This window comes from Nomascus leucogenys, chromosome 7b (assembly GCF_006542625.1).
Source record: "Nomascus leucogenys isolate Asia chromosome 7b, Asia_NLE_v1, whole genome shotgun sequence".
NCBI classification, from domain to species: Eukaryota; Metazoa; Chordata; class Mammalia; order Primates; family Hylobatidae; genus Nomascus; species Nomascus leucogenys.
The window spans coordinates 97,870,306-97,895,403 of NC_044387.1; the positions used below are offsets into that span (position 1 = coordinate 97,870,306).

The window sequence follows — 25,098 nt, forward strand, 5'->3', positions numbered from 1 at the left end:
CACATTGCAGGCATGGTTTTCTCGGCTCCATGTCAGGGCCTACCCTGGAAAGCCTTGACTGGCTGGAGGTGACTCACACTTGTGAGTCATCTGCAGGTTTCTCCATCTGCGAGTTGGATTCTTGGGCTGGGGTGACTGGCAGGCTCAGCAGGGACTGTCATCAGAGCACTTACATGTCCTCTTCCCAGGAGGCGTGGCATTCTCACAGTACAGCTGCTGGCTCCCAGGGCCTGTGTTCTGAGAGGGAACATCCAGATAGTAGAGATTCCAGAAAGCCAGATAGAAACCTTATGCCTCTAAGGATCTTGCCTTGGAAGTCACATAGCATCACTTCTTCTGTTATCTACAGGTCAAAACAGTCACAAGCCTGCTCAAATTCGAAAAGAGGGGACGGAAATGGAACCTCTTCATGGGAGGAAGGTAAAAGAATTTGGTACCATCTTTAAGACTACCACATTACACCCATGGCATCTTCTCCACACTTTTAGCACAGCCTCTCTGCAACTCGATGATCTGCAATTTGTTTTCTCTTCTCCCCAAGTGACTATGAGCTCATGCAGGGCAAAAATTATTTATAACCTTAAAAAATTATATTCTAAGAAACTGTTTATTAAAATGAGACACTATAAATATTGAATGAAGTTTACACACACACATACCTAGAGAAAATTAAAATGCTAATAATCAATCTAAAGTCTATGGTTTAATCTCTTACTTAAATACAGTCATTTGCATTTGAGTAACTTGACAGTGATGCAGGGCAGGCGACCCCCCCAAATTGGGGTTTAGCCCACCAGGGTTATTGGCTCCACCCAGGAAAGAATTCAAGGGGGAGACAGTGGTGTTAGACAGCAACTTTTATTGAAGCAGCAGCGTACAGCAGTGGCAGAGGTACTTCTCCTTGTGGAGCAGGGCCACCCCATAGACAGTGAACTCAGAGTAGTGGCCGAGAGCCAGTTCTGTAGTCATATTTATACCCACTTTTAACTACATGCAAATTAAGGCGGGATGATGCAGAAATTTCTAGGAAAAGGATGGTAACTTCCAGGTCGTTGTGTCATTGCCATGGAAAGGGGTGGTAACGTCCAGGTGTTGCCATGGCAATGGTAAACTGATATAGCACACTGGTAGGCATATCTTACGTAATGTTGCTTTTGCCCCAGATGCCCTGGACCTTTTAACTAGTCCTCAATCTGGTCCAGTTTCCGAGTCCCTGCTCCAGAGTCGAGTACCGCCTCCTACCTCAATGGGCAAGAGTCTAGAAAATTTAATCCTTAAACCTGGTAACTTACATAATTATTTTTCTTTGGATGCATTCTAATTGTTTCAGGGTTTCTAGAGATGGACAATTGAGAAGGTGGCAGTCTTGCCTATTTCTAGCAAAATTTCATTAAATAAATGCTGGCAGACAACAACAAAAAAGCCCTAAAAAGAGTGTTTGTTATTTTGCCCTCCGGGTGCAGATTGAGATGTGACTTTTATCAATCAAGAAAATTGATCATAAGAAAAAGGAGATTGTGACTTAGAAGCTTTATCTCTAGATTTTTCGTTTATATTCAAAAGTACATTGACAGTCCTCTGTTCCTTGAACAAGACAACATGCCTCTTTGCAGCGCTCTTGCATTAGCTTTTCTTTTGTCTAGAATGTTTTTCCATAGTATATTCGTGCCTCATTCTGTCACTTTTTTTTTTTTTTTTTTGAGATAGAGTTTCGCTCTGTTGCCCAGGTGGAGTGCAGTGGTGCGATCTCGGCTCCCTGCAACCTCTGCCTCCTGGGTTCAAGCGATTCTCCTGCCTCAGCCTCCCTAGTAGCTGGGACTACAGGCAGGTGCCACCATGCCTGGCTAATTTTTTTCAGTTTTTTTTTTTTTTTTTAGTAGATACGGGGTTTCACCGGGTTAGCCAGGATGGTCTCAATCTCCTGACCTCGTGATCTGCCTGCCTCAGCCTCACCTCCCAAAGTGCTGGGGTTACAGGCGTGAGCCACCGTGCCTGGCTTCGGTCACTTTTTAAAAACAACAGCTTAAATGTCAATGCATTGTCCTTTTCTAACTATACTTTATACAGTCCTTACTCCTATCACTCTATCTAGTTTTGTCATAGTATTTACGTAACAGAAAACTACTTATTTATTTATTTAAGTCAACCTCCCTTACTGGAATGTAAACTGCATGAGCATAGGGCCTTTCAGCTTTATCTTCTACTACCATTCTAGTTCGTAGTACAGTGACTGGTGCATAATACGCAATATACATTTGTTATATAAAAGAATGAGTACAAGCATATAAAGACAACCTCCATTGTACAAGGGCATGGAGAAAATAAATAGTGATGCATTTAATGAATTTATGTATTGAACAACTTTAAACATCACATCTAAAGAGCTTAACAAGTATTTGTTTTTATAGTTTTTGCTGAAGCACCAAAATAGAGGCAAAGTTTTGTGGAGGCCAAGTGCTACCTTATTCTCAAATGGAGTTTTAGACCATCCATGAATTACTTGCAAAAGGCATGTCCTGAAACTCTGCACCACTAGACCATCGTACACCTTTAATGAATTCTTAGATGCATTTTATGTATGATCTATGTCTATAAAAATGAATTCATTAGAAGACATTTTAAAAATGGGAATTTCCCTGGACAAAGAGTTTTAGGAAAGTGGAGCATTTCTTTTGAAGCCATGTGAGGAGAGCTTTTGGAAAAGCACTAAGGAATCTTGATACGTATGCTTCGTGCTTCTGTAGACAGAGGGTTGGCACCTGACTCAGATATAAAAAAGTCTCAAGGTTTTATCATTGCTGGCAGAGCAAGAGGAGAGATGGCCAGAGTGGAACACTGCAACCCACCCACTGATGCTGGGGTGAAGACGCCCTGGGCCAGACCTATAACACATAAATAGAAAGGAGCTGGACTTGAGGGTCTTGATTTTCAACAGGACGCTATCAAAAGTCCCCGCCTGGGAAATTGTACTAATAGCCCCCACCTGGGAAATTGTACTAATAGAAGAGTCAGCGTGGGGTGGTGTGTTAGTTTGTTTTCATGCTGCTGATGAAGACATACCCAAGACTAGGCGATTATACAAAAGAAAGAAGAGGTTGAATTGCACTTACATTTCCGCACGGCTGGGGAAGCCTCACAATCATGGCGGAAGGCAAGGAGGAGCAGGTCACATCCTAACGTGGCTGGCGGCAGGCAGAGACAAAGAATGAGAGCCGAGTGAAACGGATTTCCCCTTATCAAACCAGCAGATCTCACGAGACTTATTCACTACCATGAGAACAGCATGGGATAACCCGCCCCACAGTCCATCTCCCACCAGGTGCCTCCCAGAATACGCGGGAATTATGGGAGTACAATTCAAGATGATATTTGGGTGGGGGCACAGAGCCAAACCATATCAGGTGGGCTGCCAATAAAAAGGGGCGGGCGTGTGTTAACGCTTTGGAGAAGGCATTGTTTCTCAGATAGGAGCTACAGGTGAGAGATCCCAGCGACAGAAGGTCGCCAAGGAATCTGTGGGAGAGGAAATAAGAATTTGGCTGTCCCCAGTTGTTTGAGACTGGGGAGAAGACGATGAGAAAAGTTTTAAATTGGATGAGAGGTTGATGCTCAGATATTAGGCAGAAAAGAAATTTTATATCCCTGAAAAATGAGAGTTCTTAATAACTAAGTAGAAAAAAAATGTCAGATTGGCCTCATATTTCATCTGGGGATAAATACAAACAGTTCAAAATTAGGGCAGTAGTGAGAAAAAAAAGTGGTCACTCTGCTTTTAACCTGACAACTCTTATTCGGTCAATTTAAATGTTATACAGGTTTTAGATAAAATACTAATAAGTAAAACACCTATGATAGAGTTCTGGGTAAAATGTACAACATTCTGTACTTCATAAAGAATATAAACTGAAGTTTATTATATATATTACATGTTCTCTCTATATTCTTTCTATATAATCTAATATATGTATTTTCTCTAATAGTAATGAAAAAAACCCACACATATAGGTATGTATAGAAAAAATTGGATGCTGACACACTTACCTAAATGTTAAGATAATTTTTTTCCCTGGGATTGATTTAAATTTTCTTCTTTATATTTATTTCCTCTGGCCCTGGAGGTGTGTATACTTTACTCATTCTTTGATGCAAATACTTTTTTTTTTTTTTTTTTCAGATGGAGTCTCACTCTTGTCGCCCAGGCTGGAGTGCAGTGGTGCTATCTCGGCTCACTGCAACCTCCTCCTCCTGGGTTCAAGCGATTCTCCCGCCTCAGCCTTCCAAGTAGCTGGGATTACAGGTGCCTGCCACCACGCGCTGCTAATTTTGTATTTTTTGGTGAGACAGGTTTTGCCGTGTTGGCCAGGCTCATCTTGAACTCCTGACCTCGGATGATCTGCCCACCTCAGCCTCCCAAAGGATTACAGGTGTGAGCCACTGCACCGGGCCACAAGTACTTTTTTGAGTCCTTTGAAGGTGTCTATTGGAAAATGTGATTACACTTCCCAGGAAGCAGGTGATAATCTCTCCTTAAGCCCCCTTGACAATGGGTGGTCCAGCCGCCTGTTGGGGTTGCTTGGTCCTTTGGCATGATTTAACATTTCTTAGGCAAATTTTTATTTTCAGGCAGCCCCTCGCTGGTTGATGAGAACCACCTGCATGCTGTTGCCCCTGCTGATGAGGGAATTCTAGCTGGTTCCAGGGCTTCTTGTGCTTTCTCTGCACAGTACTTTCTTGTTATTACCATGGCCTCTTGCCTTTATTTCATAGGCCTTTGTCAAACCCTGGGTAACAGTTTTCCTAAATATCCAGGGCTCCAGGAGGCCCTTTTTCTAGGCTTAAAACTCTCCTAACTTCTTCCCAGTCGGGAAATTGAGACTTAGAGCAGACCAACAACTTTCTCCTAAAATAAATCACCTCCTCTATCTGCAACGTAGGTCAGCTTCTCTAACTCTTTTACCAGCTGGAGTCCAGTGATCTGCTAAGGTCATATGTGTGCACGTGTTGCTGGGTGAATCTAGCTTTCTGTAGACTATGGGAGTGGTTGACATACATTTCCTAGGACTTCGTCATACACATAATGGAAATAATTCCATGTGAGCATACCATTTTTAGCTTACTAAATCCAAAAGTATATTAAAAAGTACTTTATGATAAATAGAAGAATAGAAGAATATCTTCACTTTGTAAAAGTTTTCAATGTTCTAATTCACTCATTAACAGCAAAAATCACACAAATATCTTGATAGATGCTGAATAAGAATTTTATAAAGCTCATTATTTATTTTAAAAATTGAAACAAACAACTTATAAAGTTGAATTTCTACCATATTATGTATTTTTTAAATTCTCATAAAATTGAATGGAAACTTCCTTAATGTGTTAAAAGCTTATACCAAAATATAATGTAAATATAAATATTTGATGCATATACATCTAATATCACATTTGAAGATTAGATACATTATCTTAAATCAGGAGCAAAACAAGTGTCCAATTTTAATTATTGGATTTCAATAAATCACTTGAAATTAGGGCTAATTCTTTGGAATTCACGTAAAAGAAATACGGATTTTGAAAATTTTGAGAAAAAATAAAACAGTAAAACTCTATGATTACAGAGATATGATCTGCATGAAATCCTAGTAGAATTAACAAAGAATGAGCGTTAATAAGAGAACTGAACAAGCTTGCTAAACATGAGGTCAACTTTCTCAATTCTTCAGCATTCATTTAAATAAGTAATGCCAGCCAAAACAAAAAATAATGTTATATAAAACAATAGCAACAAAATTTTAAAAGTGTTTAGAAATTAACCTTGGAAAGAAATCTACAAACCTTTATAATAGAAATTTTAAAATTGTAATAAATGAAATTAAAGACCTAAATAAATGTGGAGATCTATTATGTCTTTATTTAACAATATAAAAGTTTTTATTCCAAAATAACCGTGTAAGTTCAATGTAATTTCAATAAAGATTCAGTAGTACCTTTGAGGAACTGAACATATACATGTATATACAAAATATACAGATACAAAAATATCTGTGAAAAAGTCAGCTGACAATAAAGAAACAGGATATCTTCTTAGTGATATATAAATGTATTACAAAGCCTAAGTAATAATATTATAGGAAATAAAGAGTGAAAATATTAATGTAACAAAATAGGGTTCAAGAGCAGACCCCTTGATCTGGGAACTAGATAAAGATGAAAGTGGTATCATCTCCAATGGCAAAAGGTTGAATGGTTCATAAATTGTTTTGGGAAAACAGACTTACAAAGTATAAAAATAAAACTGGTCTTCTATTTCACAGCATATACAAAGGAGGACTCCTGATTGATTAATGATTTAAATGCAAATAGTAAAACCATAAAAAATAATGGGGCTATGGAGATTCATTACAGAACCTTAAAAGCACAATGTATATGGATTTAACTGCAATGGATTTATCAACATAAAAATTCAGGATATTTTTCCAGCAATGAATATTACAAAAAGTATTAACAGATGGACGACAGATTGGGAGAAGGTATTTGCAAAGGGTTTAATATTAAAACTATACAAAGAATGTCTTCCAAGTAACCAAAAAGATGAAAAAATTAGTAAGGAAATTGGCAAAGGATATAAATGGCACAAAATGACTGAAAATTATGTGTATAGATGTGCAACCACATGAGTAATCAGATAAATGCAAAATAAAATAAAATACTACTTCACAGTTATTGGAGTCCCAAAATGGAAAAGAAACTGTGTTGATAAGAATATGGAGAATTGATGCTTGTCATCTATAGCTTGTGGGAACATAGACTGGTGCAGCCTTTCTGGAGGAAATTACACAGTGGTGGATTTACAAATGCTTATATCTTACTACTCAACAGTGTGATCTTTGTTATTTTATTCTGGAAAAATCTTGCCCCCATTCCAAGCAGGGACATGTTTTGTGGAAATAGGTAATTGGAGGCAACATAGCTATTTATTATTAGGGGAATGAATAAAAGCAAAATGTGCTGATTACATACTATCGTTGTATTAGTCTGTTTTCATGCTACTGATAAAAACATACCTGAGACTGGGAAATTTACAAAACAAAGAGGTTTAATTGGACTTACAGTTCCACATGGCTGGAGAGGCCTAACAATCATGGCATAAGGCAAGGAGGAGTAAGTCACATCTTACGTGAATAGTGGCAGGCAAAGAGAGAATGTACCAGCAGGGGAAATGCCAGATGCTTATAAAACCATCAGATCTTGTGAGAACTCACTCATTAGCATGAGAACAGTAAGGGGGAATAGCCCCCATGATTCAATTATCTCCGCCTGGCCCGGTCCTTGACACCTGGAGATTGTTACAATTCAAGGTGAGATTTGGGTGGGGACACAGAGCCAAACCATGTCAATGGTATTCATACTCAACATGTCTGATCTTAAAAACTTCATGTTGACTAAATAAATAGAAAAGAGAATATTGATAGCATAGTCATAATTACAAGTACCTTCATAAAACATTATTCTTGTTTTAGAAAAAATTCTCATACTGAAAAAAAAAATAACCAAAAACATGAAATCAAGCATTTATTCCATTGATAGATGAATGGGGGTAGGACTCAGGGAGGAAGGTGAGAAATATAAGATAAAATATATAATAAAATAAAACAAAATGGGACCTTTCAGACTGATGGTGAACGTGTATCATGATTTATGTGAAATGTTTAATTCAGTTATTTGGACCTGTAAAAATCAAATATCATGGAGTAAAAATTAAATAAAATTTTATTTTAATGCATAGCAAAATTGGTTAGGAAGACAGATCCTATTCTACTATCAGTCTCTTTTTTGGAAATTCCTTTACAAACAGTAGACTGTTGAGCATTGTTTCTTCAAATTTTCTGTATGTGAAGATTTAAAATATTAGGCATTTTTGAATATGGAATTGATAATGTATGGTGAAGGCAGTTTCTTTGTGTGTTTTAACAATGCTATCCAATACGCAATGAGTATGTAAAACATTTCTGTCAACTTCAGGTCTGCCATTCTGTTCTATTACTTGCCAATATTTTCACTGCATGAAACTAACTTTAATTTCTTTGTTTCTGAGGAGTTGTTGACTTTCTGTAACATATTTTATGTACAATCCAAAACAATCCATTAAGCACTCCCTCCCCACATTCCCTGTTTTTCTGTTGACATTCAGATTCAACACATTTATAAAATTAAGGACTGTTTTGCCAATCTCAGGTACCAGGTGTACTATACTTTGAGGGTTATTTATTTTCTTTAAAGTCAGACTGGATTTTGGCCCATACTTCATTTGAATTTCTCTCCTTGCATTATTTGTCTATAGGAGAAATATTGATTGGAAAAGCAGTGTAGAATAAAGTTAAATGTCCTATATAATTTTTCCTAAATAATTAAAAATGAGTTTTTTTAAAAAGCGATGTTAAAATTGTTAAGTAAAATCCAATGTGACTGATTCCTGTATTGACTTCCCAAGGATTAAAATCTCATTAGATAAGCATGTAATATATCTTACATGATAAAGTATCCATAAGAGTAGCTAATAGTCTTCTTAGCATGTAACATTCAAAACTGAGCAATTAATAATATGGAGTGACCAGTAGCTAACAGTATTTAAATTTAATGAAACCTTCACAAATTTATGTTCTTCCATTTCACAGAAGGAGAAAAGGCTGATATTTAACAGTATTCAGTTTTTTGGGGGAATACTTTTTAGGAGTAATAATATTTTCTAAGTGCTTATTCAAGGTAAGTTTTACATTATGGGAAAATTTAAGTTATTAATTCTCATTAGATTTATTTAGTGTTCTGTCACTCTTACATTTTTAGAGATTTTTCCTAATAAGATATGTATATTTTGGCATCCAACCTCTCAATATCTTGCATGGTATTTAATATTGATATAGATATTCCTTTTTGTTATCCTGGAGTTTGAAAATACCAGCTTGTGGTATGTCCTTTGTATATTATGAATTAAAATATTTGCCATTCTTTAAAATACCATGTTATCCATGATTCATCTTTTATTAACATTAAATCCACAGACTGCCATAAGCATAGTCTTATCACAGTTTCTTCTCACCTAAGTATTTAACAATATAAATCAATGTGTTAGATGTTCTTTCATGTGCTACTAGGGAAAAATAACTGGCTTTTAAATGATTTTTAGTTGTAATTATAACAATAGCTATAGTTCTTCTCCTGATGGCTTTTTTTTCCCAGGTGGCCTATTTTTATCCTGACATTTTTGTCCATCCTATGAATTTCATCATAGGGAAGGAACAGCAGTTTGTCTTAGAGCAGCTCAATTTCAATCTCCAGGTGACAAGCTGATATTTCTTTCCTTTGAAGAAGCTTTTAATATGATGGGTTAAATGTCAAGGAAAAAAAACCCATCATATATTGAACCTTGATAACCTCATTTCTCTTAATATTAATAACACTGACATTTGATTTTTAAAAAATGTTCTATTTTTTAACAGATGTCAAGATTTTTAAATAATGCATTTATTTAGGTATCTTGCACCTTGTTACAAGTCATTTAGTGTAATCACAACATTTTGGTGAATAGAAAAGAAATAATCAACTTCAAAGGTATTTACTCATCTTCAGCTTACTGATAGTGTAAAAAGAAAAACTGAATTATTACACTAAAAATTCTGTGATAGACTGTATTCATTTTAGTTTAAAAATGGTTATCTACTATGAATAATATGAAGGAGCAGAAAGACTAGAGTTGAAGAAGAAATAACTTCTATTTATTAGATGATAAAAGGAAAGTAAGTTATAAACAGCAGAGTTTAAAATGGTTTCTTAAGTGTTACTGGCTTCTTAAATACATTTTACATTACTTTTTTTAGACACACAACTATTTAAATATTGAGAAAATAGAACGTTATATGTTTACTATCTGTTTACCTAAGACCATTAATTATGCAACAAATATTAAATGTAGTAATGTGTCTGGAATTGGTGCGTTCTTGGTCTCACTGACTTCAAGAATGAAGCCGCGGACCCTCGCGATGAGTGTTACAGTTCTTAAAGGCGGCGTGTCTGGAGTTTGTTCTTTCTGATGTTCGGATGTGTTTGGAGTTTCTTCCTTCTGGTATGTTCATGATCTTGCTGGCTTCAGGAGTGAAGCTGCAGACCTTTGCGGTGAGTGTTACAGCTTATAAAGGCAGTGTGGACCCAAACAGTGAGCAATAGCAAGATTTATTGCAAAGAGTGAAAGAACAAAGCTTCCACAGCGTCAAAGGGGATCCAAGCAGGTTGCCACTGCTAGCTTGGGCAGCCTGCTTTTATTCTCTTATCTGGCCGCACCCACATCCTGCTGATTGGTCCATTTTACAGAGAGCCGATTGGTCTGTTTTACAGACCAGAGAGCTGATTGGTCCATTTTGACAGGGTGCTGATTGGTGCGTTTACAATCCCTGAGCTAGACACAAAAGTTCTCCACCTCCCCACTAGATTAGCTAGATACAGAGTGCTGATTGGTGTATTTACAAACACTGAGCTAGACACAGACTGCTGACTGGTGCATTTACAAACCTTAAGCTAGATACAGAGTGTCGATTGGTTTATTCACAATCCCTTAGCTAGACATAAAGATTCTCCAAGTCCCCACCAGATTAGCTAGATACAGAGTGCCGATTGGTGCATCCACAAACCCTGAGCTAGACACAGGGTGCTGATTGGTGTGTTTACAAACCTTGAGCTAGATACAGAGTGCTGATTGGTGTATTTACAATCCCTTAGCTAGACATAAAGGTTCTTCAAGTCCCCACTAAACTCAGGAGCCCAGTTGGCTTCACCCACTGGATCCCATACAGGGGTGGCAGGTGGAGCTGCCTGCCAGTTCTGCACCTTGTGCCCGCAATCCTCAGCCCTTGGGGTGGTTGATGTGACCGGGCGACGTGGAGCAGGGGGCGGCACTCGTCGGGGAGGCTCGGGTAGTGCAGGAGCCCACGGTGGGGGCACGGGGGTGCTCAAGCATGGCAGGCTTTAGGTCCCGAGCCCTGCCCTGCTGGGAGGCTGCTAAGGCCCTGTGAGAAATCGAGTGCAGTGCTGGTGGGCTGGCACTGCTGGGGGACCCAGTGCACCCTCCGCAGCTGCTGGCCCCGGTGCTAAGCCCCTCACTACCTGGGCCGGCGGGGCTGGGCCGACCGCTCTGAGTGCGGGGCCGCCACACCCACCTGGAACTCGCCCTGGCTGGACGCGCGCCCCGTTTCCCGCTCGCACCTTTCCCTCCACACCTCCCCGCAAGCGGAGGGAGTGGGCTCCAGCCTTGGCCAGCCCAGAAAGGGGCTCCCACAGTGCAGCGGCGGGCTGAAGGGCTCCTCAAGTGCGGCCAGAGTGGGTGCCCAGGCCGAGGAGGTGCCGAGAGTGAGCAAGGGCTGCGAGGGCTGCCAGCACGCTGTCACTTACCAAGCCTGAAAGGTGATTCTTTTTTTCAGTTTTACAGCATAAAACAAAATCTGGTGCCGCGGGAGATGTGATTCATGACTCTTACATAGCTTTAAAATGAGGAGGAGATATGGGAGGTTTTTAGCCTCTTAAATAAATGCTGCAAGTATAGCTTACTCCATTTATCCTTTCTAACAATCGCTATACACACAAACACAAGTATGAACACATATAAGATGTGTAGTCTATACTTTTAGGATGTTAGCCACTAGCCACGTGTAACTACTTAGGTTTAAATTTAAATTCATTAAATTTTAATAAAATAAAGAGTTCTTTTCCTCATTTTCACTAGTCCCATTTTAAGTGCTCAAGAGTCACCTGTGGCTGCTGGCTTCCCGATTGAACAGTACAGGTCTAAAACATTTCCATCATTGCAGAAAGTTCTGTTGGACGGTGCTGCTAATTGATTTCTCAGTGTGGAAGGAGGTGTCTTTAAACACCTTTGATTCTTTCATAACATTACTTTCAATATTTTAATATCTAGTCCTACATATTTTCCACTGATATGGAGGTACGATATGCATCCATAAACTTTTCACAAATTTCTACTTAAAAAAAATATCAATACCACTGTGTACTATTGAGTTCTTAAAAATTTAAGAACTTAAAAATTAAAGTTTAAGAAAATTTAAAATTTAAGTTTAAGAACTTAAATAACAGGACAGCTTAACCACTCATCACATCATAGAGTAAAGAAGATACACTTTCTTAGGAGAAATAAAAAGATTAAGTATTCATATTTGGTTACTGCTATTGTTTGAATGTCCCCACCAAAACACATGTTCAATTTAATTGCCAATGTAACAGTATTGGGAGGTGGGGCTTTTAACAGTTGATTAGGTTACGAGGGCTCCCCCTTCATGAAAAGATTAATGCCCTGATGGAAGCAGTGGGTCAGTTATTTCAGGAGTGGGCTCCTAATAAAAGTGCCAGGTGGACTTATCTCTCTATCTTGTGGAAGGGTGCCTTCCACCCTTCTGCCATGGGGTGACATTCACCAGATGCCAGGGCCATGCTCTTGGATGTCCTAGCCTCCAGAACCATGAGCCAAATAAATTTCTTCATAAATTATCCACTCTGCGGTATTCTGTTACAACAGCAAAACACAGACTAAGACAGTTATTTACTTTGCAATTAACCTTTAAAAAATTAGTCACTCTTTGATTTGTATGAAGGCAAGATTTTGTTGTTTGTATTTGTGGCCTCTACTGAAACTTCTCTTCGAATAATTTTTCTTCAGACTGTGTTATTTTGTAATTGCATAAGGAGTCTGACATTCTAAAGAATGCTTTGAGGGAATTAGCTTTTTCTAATCTGAAAAATTATTGGTAATAAGGGCCATGGTAATTTCAATTTCAGTTTCAACAGAATATTTATTATATTAAAACACAAGGGGCACAATTTACAAGGCTAGTATGATATATTAGGTGTAGTTTAAAATGATAAAGTGCTTTAACTAAAAGTTATTTTATATCAACTTAATTCTCTATCAAAGTAAGTAACTTTATCAGAGAAAAGTTAAACTGAAGTTCAGAAAGTTTATCTACATTAATGTAAGTTGTGATTGCAAAGTAAGGATTTAAGCTTATGTCCTCCAAACTCGAAGTCCTGTTTTTCAATTCTGTAGCTGTGGTGTGCTGGTAAACCAGCTCTTAAAATTAAAAAAAAAAAAAAAATTAGTGCTTTGCCATATCTGCTGATTTTCGTGATGTAAATACTCCCACTGTGGCTAAATTTAAGCTACCAATGATTTAAAAAGCGGCTACAAAATTGTCAAATGTTTCATTATTGCCTGTCCTGACTCAGTCTGAGTGACTGCAGCACACCAATGCCACTCTGCTTTTCTAACATACAGAAACATTGTGAGTGAAGGGGAATAGGTGGAAGAACATTGTAGAATTATGGAGAGTCACCCTTCTCTGCTCCTGAATTTTATTATGTAGTATTTTCAACTAGGGAGATCTAGCTGAACATTCATCCAACTACGATTATTGAAGGTAATAAAAATACATATCTATAATTCTTTTCTATTTGAACTTTGTTGCATGGTACAACAGATTCTAAAAGAAAAAATCTAGTGTACTATCATTTTCAATGAAAATTCAATTTGATTCTCCTTTGTGCTCTCTCAACAAACTGATGCCAGGCTGGCATCCAACCTCAGGTAAAGAATAATGCTGAATGATCAAGTAAAACATAGGAACAACCACATGCATATCGTGATATTACATGTCTCCAATGATGAGACTTTGTCCTCAGAACAGAGGAGACAACTTTAGACTCAACTGACCATACTATCTAATAACTATCATAAAGAACAGCATACCATTAACTATACAATGTTCAAACCATTGGTTTTGTTTTTACAGATGTTCTCCAAATTGTAATTGCAAATAATCATTATTAAAAATTGCACTTAACAGGCCAATTTCTTCAATTACATGCATGCATATTTTGGTGTTAACTGAATTCTCTAGGTGCAATGTTGAGGTAATGTTACCCTAAATCTAATACAGCATTCCACAGAAGAGACGATCTTTGAAGTGAGAGCCTGGTAAAACCTCAAAAACATTCTCAACTCAAATGATCTCTCTCATGCTCAAATGTCCCTGCACATAAAGCCACCCATGAAGAGTATTAAAAAGGCGGTTCTATAGGCTCCACTGCAACGGACTCTGAAGGAGTACATTTAAAGAATGGTTGAAGAATGTGTACTTTTCACAATCACACCATATGGATTTGATGAAAGTTTAAGCTTCTACTGAAATAGAATTAAAATAGAAGAAAATTAGGTATCCAAACTTCACTAACTTTAGGCCTCTAAACACATAGTTTTCTAGTTCTTAAAGACTTTATATCCCCTTAAATACATTTCCTTAGATCTTCTTTTCCTGCTTTTAAATTTTGTTTGCATTCCAGTTCACCTTTTATTATGCACGTTATACATCACTTTTCAGTAAAACCTGTCTTGACCCACCCCCGAGTAAATTTACCTCTCCTCTTTCATTGCATATGTAACCCATCTGCATTTATTCTCGCATCTGTTACACTCCGGTGTCCTTTCGTTTGCTTCGTTTTGATCCGTAAGGGCCTACAGCCTTCTTGAGATCAGGGATCGGATGTTCATTTTGTGTTCCCGATCAGTGACTTGTCAAATATGTCGAATAGATGACTGAACAAATCAGCTTACCTGCTACCAAAATTGCCTCACAGAGTTAGGCTTTATTGTTGGGTTCTTAGGCCATTAAAAAAAAAAAAAAATCCTGGTACACATTTTAAAGGCACCCCTATTTAAAAAAAGTGACCATCATATATCTGTGTGTTCTTTATATAAGAATTCAGTTAATAAACTTCTTTTAGAAAAGCTTTGTCCCTCTTAAGGAATTCATATTATTATGAATTCACAACTCTGCCTATCCAGGTTTGAACTGTGTTTCCATCAGTTACCCTCTGAGTGACCTCAGGCAATTTGTTTAAGATATCTGTGCTTCAGTTTTCTTATCTTTTAGATGGGGCTAAGCTGGGCACATTGTCTAGTGCCTCTGTAATCCCAGCTACTCAGGAGGCTGAGGTGGGAGAATCCCTTGAGCCCAGGAGCTGAAGACCAGCTTGGGCAACACAGGGAGAACTGGTCTCTAAAGAATAAAAAAGAAAACAGGGCTATAATCATAACCACTTCTTGAGCTTTGACTAAATTAATAGATGCAAATAACTTAGTAAGAAAACATTGGAAATGTTGACTATTATTTCTTTTTAAAAATTTTGAGGCTTATATTTCTCACATTATTTTTCTTATTCAGGTTTTGAAAACATCTGAAGGTAATATTAATATCCATTCACAGTTACTGACCACATCATTAGTATGTTTGTTTTCTTCTACTTCTTCCTATTTTAATGTGATGTTTCTGCACTGCCTGGTTTATGATATACCTGTGAGATGCCTATTGTATGCCTTCATCTTTTATTTCAAGTTGTCTTGAATAACTTGCAGAACATCTAGAGAGCAAATAATTAATAAATACTAAATAGCCTTGGATATTTTACCTTTTAGTTAATGTATGTGCGTATGATCTTTATATATATATATATATATATACATACACACACACATATATATATACACATACATATATATATATATATATAATTTTTTCCTGTCTGTATTCTCACTCATCAGATGTCACTTTTTGCATTTGTCAATATATTCTACCTAACCTCTCCACCCTAATTTGTTCCTGTGCTTTGGGAAAACCAAATAATCACATAGCCATCAGCTTTGTTTATCTCAGAAAGGACTTTTCGAAGTCTTTAATCTTAGTGAGTAGCACAAATGACATTTTGCTTGCATTGTTGGATAACTTTGGTAGCTATCACCTGACTGAAATAGATGGGTTTGACAGTTAAATAATATTGGATCATAAATGAGACATTAAAGCTAACTTTATTCATTTGTAGCAGCTGTTTCCTTTCCCAAAGTAAAGTCCAAGAAAGTATAAATAACAGGATTTGAAGATGATAAGCAGCAATAAGCAGACACTTTGCAACTGTCCTCAACAGGACATATATCAGTAAGTTAATAAAAATATCATGTTTTATGGATAACAGGAGCAGGAAACATACATTAAAAAAAACTTTCAATACATCCAAAAAGATGGGATATAACTGAATTCCTAGAGATGTAGAGAAAAACCAACCTCTGATTTCAGTTTCCTGAAGTCTTCGTTGGCCGACTTTTAATCATTTACTCCAGGCACATTGATATTAACAGTATCATTGTTATGTTCCCTGACCCTCCAGTCCTAGACTGGCTTTAGAAGGGGACCGTCCCAGCACACCTCCTCAGAACTGAGTGGAAGATTTAGTTGATGTGCAGATGTACCACATTGTTTAGCAAGAAATGTCACATTTATTAGAAAAAAAAACAAGTGAGTGAAACTGAAGCCTCCCGGCAAAAGGAACTGGGAAGGAAACTGAAAAAAAAAAAAAAAAAAAAAAAAAAAGGATGGTTGTGATTAACAACAAAACAATTTCACTTAAAATGATGAGGAAAGACATCCATTGTTTAGTTAGAAATAGAAGCTCAGATTGGCTGGGCTAAGGTGGCACCAGGAAAGACAGAATTGGAGCTTATTTTTTCAATTTTCTGTTTCTGTATCTAAGAAGTTACTTTCCTCATAAGTTTGAGTATGGACACAACCGTAATACAGTGTATATTGGCATGGTTCCCATACTTCCAGGTTGCTCAAATCCAGGGTCAGTTATGTTTGTCATACAAGCATAAGAAGGTGAAGTTAAAACATTTGCCCAGGAAACTGATTTGTGAGGAGATGTTGGAAATAGGATTAGAGTTAAACATTTCACCCATTTTTACCCCACCTATCCTCCTCAACAGTCCCCAACATATTTACAAAGTCTGTTTTTGCTTCAAAGAAGGAGGAATTTAGCAAATTATTATTTTGATGAATATATATTTATTCCTACTCGTCACCCCATAATTGGTTAAGTCCTGGGCACTGATCCCTTTATTTGTTGCTGCAGAATCCTTCCAGATCCTTCCTTGGGTCTACTAGTCTATAATTCTTGATAAAGATGTTATTCATTTATTTTTGTAAATATGTTTGTATTTGCTCAGACTTCTGGGATCTTATGATTCCTCAATGAGTCTTTCAATATGAGAGGTAATGGCACTGAGATTGAATCAGTAGTTTCTGAGTGCTCTGGGGTAAATGTCATCAAGTCTAGATTACCTGTAAGCACGTAGTTTGACTAAGTAGTCTCTCACCTGTTAAGCTGCTGTTTGCAATTGCTTTGCTGTCAGTGTTCAAATTTATGTGAAGCCTGCAATCACACTTAATTCCTTTTGGGAAGAGGAAAGAAAATACGATTTAAGATCTAACATTCTAGATTTCCTCTTTCGTTTATTTATTTAAAAATATTTGTTAATTTCCTTTAAAGGGAATGTCGTATGCCTATGCACAGCTATTTTTATACAACAGAAAGTGAGAAAGAATTGTGGATAAGATTAAGAGTGACACCATTGGAGCCAAATGTCATGGGTTCAGAATCTTAGCTTTGCCACTATGTTTGTGTAATCATGTTTGCTCATTGTTTTTCTGTTTCCCCATTTGTAAAATGTGGTCCTAGTGGTATGTACCTCACGTCTACTTTATAGGGTAATTGCAAGAATTAAATGAATTAATGTATAGAGCACCTGGTGAGTGCTATGTACTATTGTTTAATAGATAGTGCTATGTAACTCTTTAATTCTTATTTAAATATGTCATATGATGTGTGTATATATGTATGTATAATATTATATTCTGTATATACATATATACATACCTACGTACAGACATGGCATTTTATTTTTCTTGTATGTTGCTCCTTATATCATATACTTAAATATGTACTATAGATGTTCAAAAGATAAACTATTTTAAAAGTATGAGTATGACTGTCACAAAAATATAAAAAGAATACATGCTGAATATTTTACTTGATTTATTGATTCATGAGAGAACCAATAAAACATTAAGATTGATTCAAAGGAGGATTCAAAATACACACACATACATACATATAGGCCATCAGGGATGATGAAATAAATTTTCTTACTGATATACACATATACAGAACTAATTATACATATGCTTATATATGTAACAATCAGCTCTTTATCTTCCTACCTTTTTGTCTATAATTTTATTGCCTTAGCATTTTGCTGATTATTGTGTACATTATATGTGGTCTCTGGATGCTTATAAACCTTATTTTTAATTTGTCCTCACTTTCCGTTGTATAATATAAATTTGAGTTTTAGTTTCAGAGAACTTATCGTTTGGCCAAGATGATTTCCTGCAGTGTATTTCATTCATTGTCATGATTCTGCTTATGCATCTAATAATGCTTCTATTTACAAATTTACCTATTCTCCTTTTTTTCTCTAATCCTTGAAGTCTTTTCTATTGTTTCACCATGCTAACATTTGCATTTTACAAGGACATTAGCTTTCCTTTTGCAATTTTTCATCATCTTTATGTATAAAACCCTAGTTTTTATTCCTCTATTTTAGAATATGTTAAAATGTTAAATTGTCTTGTTGTTCTTTTTGCTTTGTGTCTTTGCACAGTGTACACCCCAAGCATTTGTTAAACCCTTCTATCACATACCCAATGTCCATTTACATTTAGCTGTAGGATTTTCTCACTTTACCAATTGTCTTCTCGAACTTTCATGCGAAATCTACATCACTGACACAGAAGACTTTTTTGCTTCGTACTCTACTTCTAGTGATATTTGAAAGATATCTCACCAAGAGTTTTATTACTCATTATCATTGCTTTAATTATGTATTCCTATAATTCTTTTGTGAATGTGATTAAGTATCCTCTTTTCTCATTATTGTTCCTGGTACAACTTCTAAAATCTGCATCAGCTGATTGCTTTCTCCATCATTACAATTTAAAATCACCTCTTGACTATGTTCATCATTCACTGAAATTATTTCAAAGTCCCTTCCTTGGATTAATAACTCCTTGCCTTGTACTGCGCTCTCCTTTCTTTGAGAGATAAATAGGTAAGTAGCCCATTCCATAATCATCAACTCGTGAGATTAGAAGATAATACTAGAAGTTATTTAGAGTTGATCCCCTTGATTCCAGATGGGAGGGAGGATACTGAAACTTTCCCAGTCTGATGGTTATCTCTTCAGAAGGAGATTTGGGAGCATCTTATGTGAATAAATTTGTTTCTATGCTATGATGCAGAGTTACTAAAAGTGAAGGTTCAATTAACAGCTACAAATTCAAGTAAGTTTAAATCACATTACTGCCAATTATCCTTTGCTGCTACGTGCCAAAGGGGAATATTAACCAGAAAATTAGCATGTTGAATGTTTCATTCATATACAAATCAGATTCGAGCAAGATGTCTCTTCCAAGGAGAAATAACAAGACATGTATCCTTAGCTATCTTTGTAGGACAAGAGATTCAGTAAGGTACTAGTTTTTAGAAAAAACAAAACAAAACAACTATGAACCTTTTAAATAATTTTGTATTTGTGACATTATTTAATTGTTGTAAAGGCAGAATATTTCCAGAGTTGACATTTGTAAGTTTTCTACCTACTTCGTTATCTATCTTGTAACAGATAATAACTTTATTTATTTGTGACTTATTGCATCAACAGGAGGACAATTTCCTTTTTAATTTTTTTTCTTTTTTGGGGGGAGTAGTACTGAAATTGAGTGGTAGATAAAAACAATTCAGGGAGAAGTATCAAAAGTGTGCAGTGTGTTAATCAATACTAAGAAACATTCTTACAGCTTTTTCTTTGACTTTTATCTACTCTTTTTTCTCTTGCTGAAATAGCTAATGTCCCCTATTCACCTATCAATGTTTAAAACTCTATTGAACTATCACCTTTTCCGGAAAGTGTTCTCTCAATTTGTTTTGACAAATCTTTCTGCACTGTCACCCAGTGTGTGGGTTTCTCATTGCACTGTGGTAAGAATGGCTTGTCTATGGATCAAACTGCGGTACTCAGCTATGAAGTCCTTTGTTGGTGGGATGATTCTTGATTACCCCTGCATCTTTGATGACTAACACTGCATCTGACATTTGGTGAATAGAAGTCTATTTATATTTGATAAGTAGAATTCTGACCCACAGTTTGCTGTTATTTTGGTCAAAATAACATTATCACATTAAACAAAAGCAATATTGCGTAAGTGATACAGAGATTTAACAGACTCATAGGGCATATGCAATGGAGAAATCAAAACAAAAGAACAGTCAAAACAAAAGCAACAACAAAAAGACAAAATACAACAAAAACAGGAAGAGAGAGGCAAGAATAATTAAAATAAGTGAATTTGCTAAACCCTACATGAACTGCTACAGATTTGGTAGGTGCTTGTGCTAAAGACATGAATCAGCTATCTTTAGTTTTGTAAAATTGATGTAGGAGGGACATTATGGGGAGGAGACATCAAGAATTCTCACAATTCACAACTCTCCTCTATGGCTACTAAACCTTTCAAATAACAGGTAGTGTGGTGGTGATTGTGGTGTTAGTGGTGGTCTTAGGGGCGAAATTTGATTGCCTGATGATAATTGAAAGACAGTCCACCTCCCTTTTTGAAGCATCAATTTCTAAGAGATGATTCGTGAAAGACCTTCACAGAGAGTGAGGGATGGAAACCAGATTCTCTGGTGAAGCTTGGAGCAAGGGGTGGAGGGGGAGACTGAGTTCAGGAACAGACTTACAGGATCAAGACCATATTGAGATTCTGGCCTAGGGTATAGATACGCTGCTTGAACAGATTCTACTGATTGCTGAAAGGGTGCAGCATCTAGCCATCCTGGACCCTTATTTTGACAACCACAGGAGGCAGGGCTGAGACATGACTGGTAATTCTTTTGGCAATTTCAAGTGCCTTGCCACAGTCACCCCTCACAATGGCAGGTTATGCATTTTTGCTAATACTTTTTCTATTTTTCCCTTGAATTTCTTCAGATTTCTTAAGTGCATTTAATCTGATCCTGGTACTTTGTCTTCTGTTTTACCAATTCAAACTCTTCTTCCCTGTGACATTGCGTAAGAGGTGAATTTTAGCAATAGAATGATTATAAGATGACCCTTGGAAACTGGAACCACAATAATAAAATAACCATCTGAGTTTCACTAAGAATAAATATTCCTGGGAAAGAAAAACAAACTGCAATAGGAAAATAAGCAAACAACAAAAAACTCCAAATGAGAAACGAATGTGAATAAATTGCTACCTATGGAAGTGAAAATAAGATGAAATTCAAAAGCTGAATTTGACCCTAGTGTTCAGTCCCACTCTAAAAACAAGCATGAAATTACAATCAATAGAATAGGGACCAGCATTCCAAAGGCAGGTATTAGAGTCCAACATGAGAGGAATGCAGAGGATATAAGAGGCTTAATAAGAATATCATCATGGTGTTTAAAGGATTCCATCAATTTGGAATAGTTTACCTGTGAAGAGATGATTGAGAAAAGGCTTCTAGGAATTTAAAATCTATTTTGGAAAATAAAACAGTTACAGAACAGTGTCAGACCATGGGCAATGATTTCTCAATTGTGAGGTTTAGACTAATGATTGTGTATCATTTTGGAGAACAAGTTCTATGAGTTGGACCAAGTATAGATATTTACTTAGAAGAGGTGGAATTTGGGCCGGGCATGGTAGCTTACGCCTGTAATCCCAGCACATTGCGACACCAAGGTGGATGGATCACGAGGTCAGGAGTTCAAGACCAGCCTGGCCAAGATGGTGAAGCCCTGACTCTACTAAAAATACAGAAATTAGTGGGGTGTGGTGGCAGGTGCCTGTAATCCTAGCTACTTGGGAGGCTGAGGCAGAGAATTGCTTGAACCCGGGAGGCAGAGGTTGCAGTGAGCTGAGATTGAGCCACTGCACTCCAGCCTGGGTGACAGAGCGAGACTCCGTCTCAAAAAAAAAAAAGAAAAAAAAAAGAGGTGGAATTTAATCTGACCTTTTAAGGGTTTTAGGATTTAGATGAGCCTGGTTACTGGGGCATATTGGGATATTTTACATGAGAAATAGGAAAAGCAAATTTACATATATTTAATTTGGCATAATGGATAGCCATGATGTAGGGTGTTTTCCACGAAAACGTGTTTTTGGTATTGTTTAAATGCCATCATAGGTGAAGGCAAGAAAAAAAAATTCGTTTATTTCTCACTTGCTTCACTCTCATTTTTATCAGGATTTTGGTGACCCCTGGTGAAGAACTGTATTTCACATGCTATTTTATATTTGTTTGAAAATAATTATTAATAAAATACATGGCCATAAAAATATTCAAAATTCATGTATAGATTATTAGTTTTTTGAAGTGAAGTAAGGGTGGTGTTTTAAAAAATAATATCTTGACTTATTGTAGAATTTTTTTTAATTAAGAAACTCACCAGACACTTTAATACTATGCCCTAACTAGGTCCCTTATGTCTCTGAATTGCTTGTACTGTGAGGGGAATCACTTAACACAAGCTTATTAGACAACCGAGTAGCTTGGAAATCCCCCGCTAGACCTTTCAATAAGGTTTAATCAACCAGGTAAGACCCTGATGAGGCTGGCAGTTAGACTTACTGTATTTTTTAAATGGAGATGCTGAGTTTCAAAATATTAAAATGCTGTTTAAATACAGTGATGACAAAATTGGAGGTGCTATTGCAGCCACAAATCCAAATCCCTGCCCCCCACCCCCACCACCACCCTTCAACCCTGTGGTTCATTACAGTGCTTTGTTGAATTAACAAGTATTAATTTACCTCTGAATTGCTACTGGGAATTTAGCCTGATTCAATATTGCCATCTGAATGGAGAAAATAGTTGCAGTACTAATAGATATTGCACTGGAAATAATTAAACTGAGTTTTTTTAACCCTCCATATCTCTGAAATGAATTAGCATTTCTACTTTAGTTTTCTTTTAAAAAAAACACACATATACTTATATATGTGTATATACAAATGTACAAATAGGAATATATGTATATACATGATAAATAATATATGGACATAGTAAAAAAATTCCAAATATATGAGGTTATATTATTAAACATAATTTATCTCTTCATTCACCAGGTTTTTAAGTTGCTAATGTAAGGACAAATAAAAATTAAAGTTAGAAGCTTAATTCCCCTCTTAAAAGCAAGAGAATGTCTCCCTTACCTTTTCTTAGAGGGTTTACTTTAGGAAACTTGTAATTATGTTATTTCTTGGTCTCTGAAATGTATGGAAAAAATTCTTAAAAGCTAAATAAGCTTCTGACCAGCTTTACAATGCAGAAATGTCTTTCTCAAGGACCAGGAATCACCTCTTTTAAATGTAATTATCAAGCAAAAAAGCACCCCACCTCCCAGTTTCTTTGGGAGGGTAGGAGCCTAACTCCAGTGAACATCTCACTCTAAGTTGCAAAACTACCTCTTGTCATAAAGACGAGTTTATTTCTCAATTGGATAAATCCAATTAGGTCACACAAATGATCATCCCAACTACTGAGTGAATTCAGGATGAATTAACGTGTGACAAATGGTGCTATCAAGTCCTCTTACTTGAGGACTTGGCTATATAAAGGGGTGAGGTTTCCTTCTGTTTTTGTAATCCCTTAGCAGATTTTGTGGAATGCACATCACATTCTGGTTTAATGCTCATTCGACAATAAAATTGTCTTCTTTCTCTTCTACCTATATAGCGAGTTTTTCTGGGTTGGTAGGAGATTTTGTTTTTAATCCTATTTTCCCCAACACAAAACAGACACCACTCTGGTTCTTAACAGAGAAAAGGGATGAATTTTAGGTATCTAAGATACCTAAAGGATTCTCCAAGATGATTGGAGAGTCTGAATTGGAAACTAACATAATACGACCATTAAATCTGGACAGGCAAGCTTTCTAGCTTGAAAGACAAAGTGAAAAATTACCTAAATGTAGGGATAATTTTCAAACACATTGGACAGCCAAAAATATCCAGTATCCGCTACATCCTCCCAGCCCTGTCCCTCGTCTTTATTATTCTCAAATGTCACTATTATTAGTTATGTAATACATTCGTGCACCATATTACATTGACATACCATGTATATGAGATGGTCCAATAAGATTATAATGGAGTTGAGAAATCCCTATTGCCTAGTAATGTCCTAGCTATCCTAATATCTTAGCACAATGCATTCATCACTCATGTATTTGTGGTGATGCTTGTGTAAACAAGCCAATTGCATAAAAAGTATAGTACACACATTATGTACAGTACATAATACTTGGTAATGATACTGGTTTATGTATTTACTATACTATTTATTGTTATTTTAAAGTGCACTCCTTCTGAGTATTAAACAACTGAACTGTAAGATAGCCTCAGGCAGATCCTTCAGGAGTGCTATAGTTTTGATGTTTGTTCTCTCCCAGTCTCACCTTGAAAATTTATTCCCAACGTTGGAGGTGGGGCCTAATGGGAAATGTTTGAATTCGGGTCATGGGGACAGGTCATGGGGTAGGGAGTGAGTGAGTTCCCAGCCTATTAGTTCCCACGAGAGCTGGTTGTTAAAAAGAGACTGATGGCCGGGCACTGTGGCTCACGCCTGTAATCCCAACACTTCGGGAGGCCGAGGAGGGCGGATCATGAGGTCAAGAGACTGAGACCATTCTGGCCAACATGGTGAAACCCCGTCTCTACTAAAAGGACAAAATTTAGCCGGGCGTGGTCGCGCTCGCCTGTAGTCCCAGCTACTCGGGAGGCTGAGGCAGGAGAATGGCATGAACCCGGGAGGTGGAGGTTGCAGTGAACCGAGATCGCGCCACTGCACTCCAGCCTGGCGACAGAGCGATACTCCGTCTGAAAAACAAAAAAACAAAAAACAAAAACAAAAAAAAAGAGACTGAAGCCTCCACACCTCCTCTCGCTTCCTCTCTCACCATATGATCTCTGCACACACCAGCTCCCCTTCGCCTTCCACTATGAGTGGAAGCAGGCTGATGCTGACACCATGCCTCTTGCACAGCCTGCAGAACCACGAGCCAAATTAACCTCTTTTTATAAATGACCCAGCCTCAGGTTTTTC

The 25,098-nt window shown here is 37.0% G+C and overlaps 1 long non-coding RNA gene across 1 annotated transcript in view; it reads left to right on the forward strand.

Annotated features, from left to right (window-relative positions):
* Positions 1 to 25,098, forward strand: part of LOC100592945 — an 82,270-nt gene that overhangs the window by 2,627 nt on the left and 54,545 nt on the right. The window contains exon 2 of the long non-coding RNA XR_004030871.1: positions 350 to 420. This is a non-coding gene — a long non-coding RNA (uncharacterized protein C9orf85). The remainder of the gene's footprint in view (positions 1 to 349; positions 421 to 25,098) is intronic.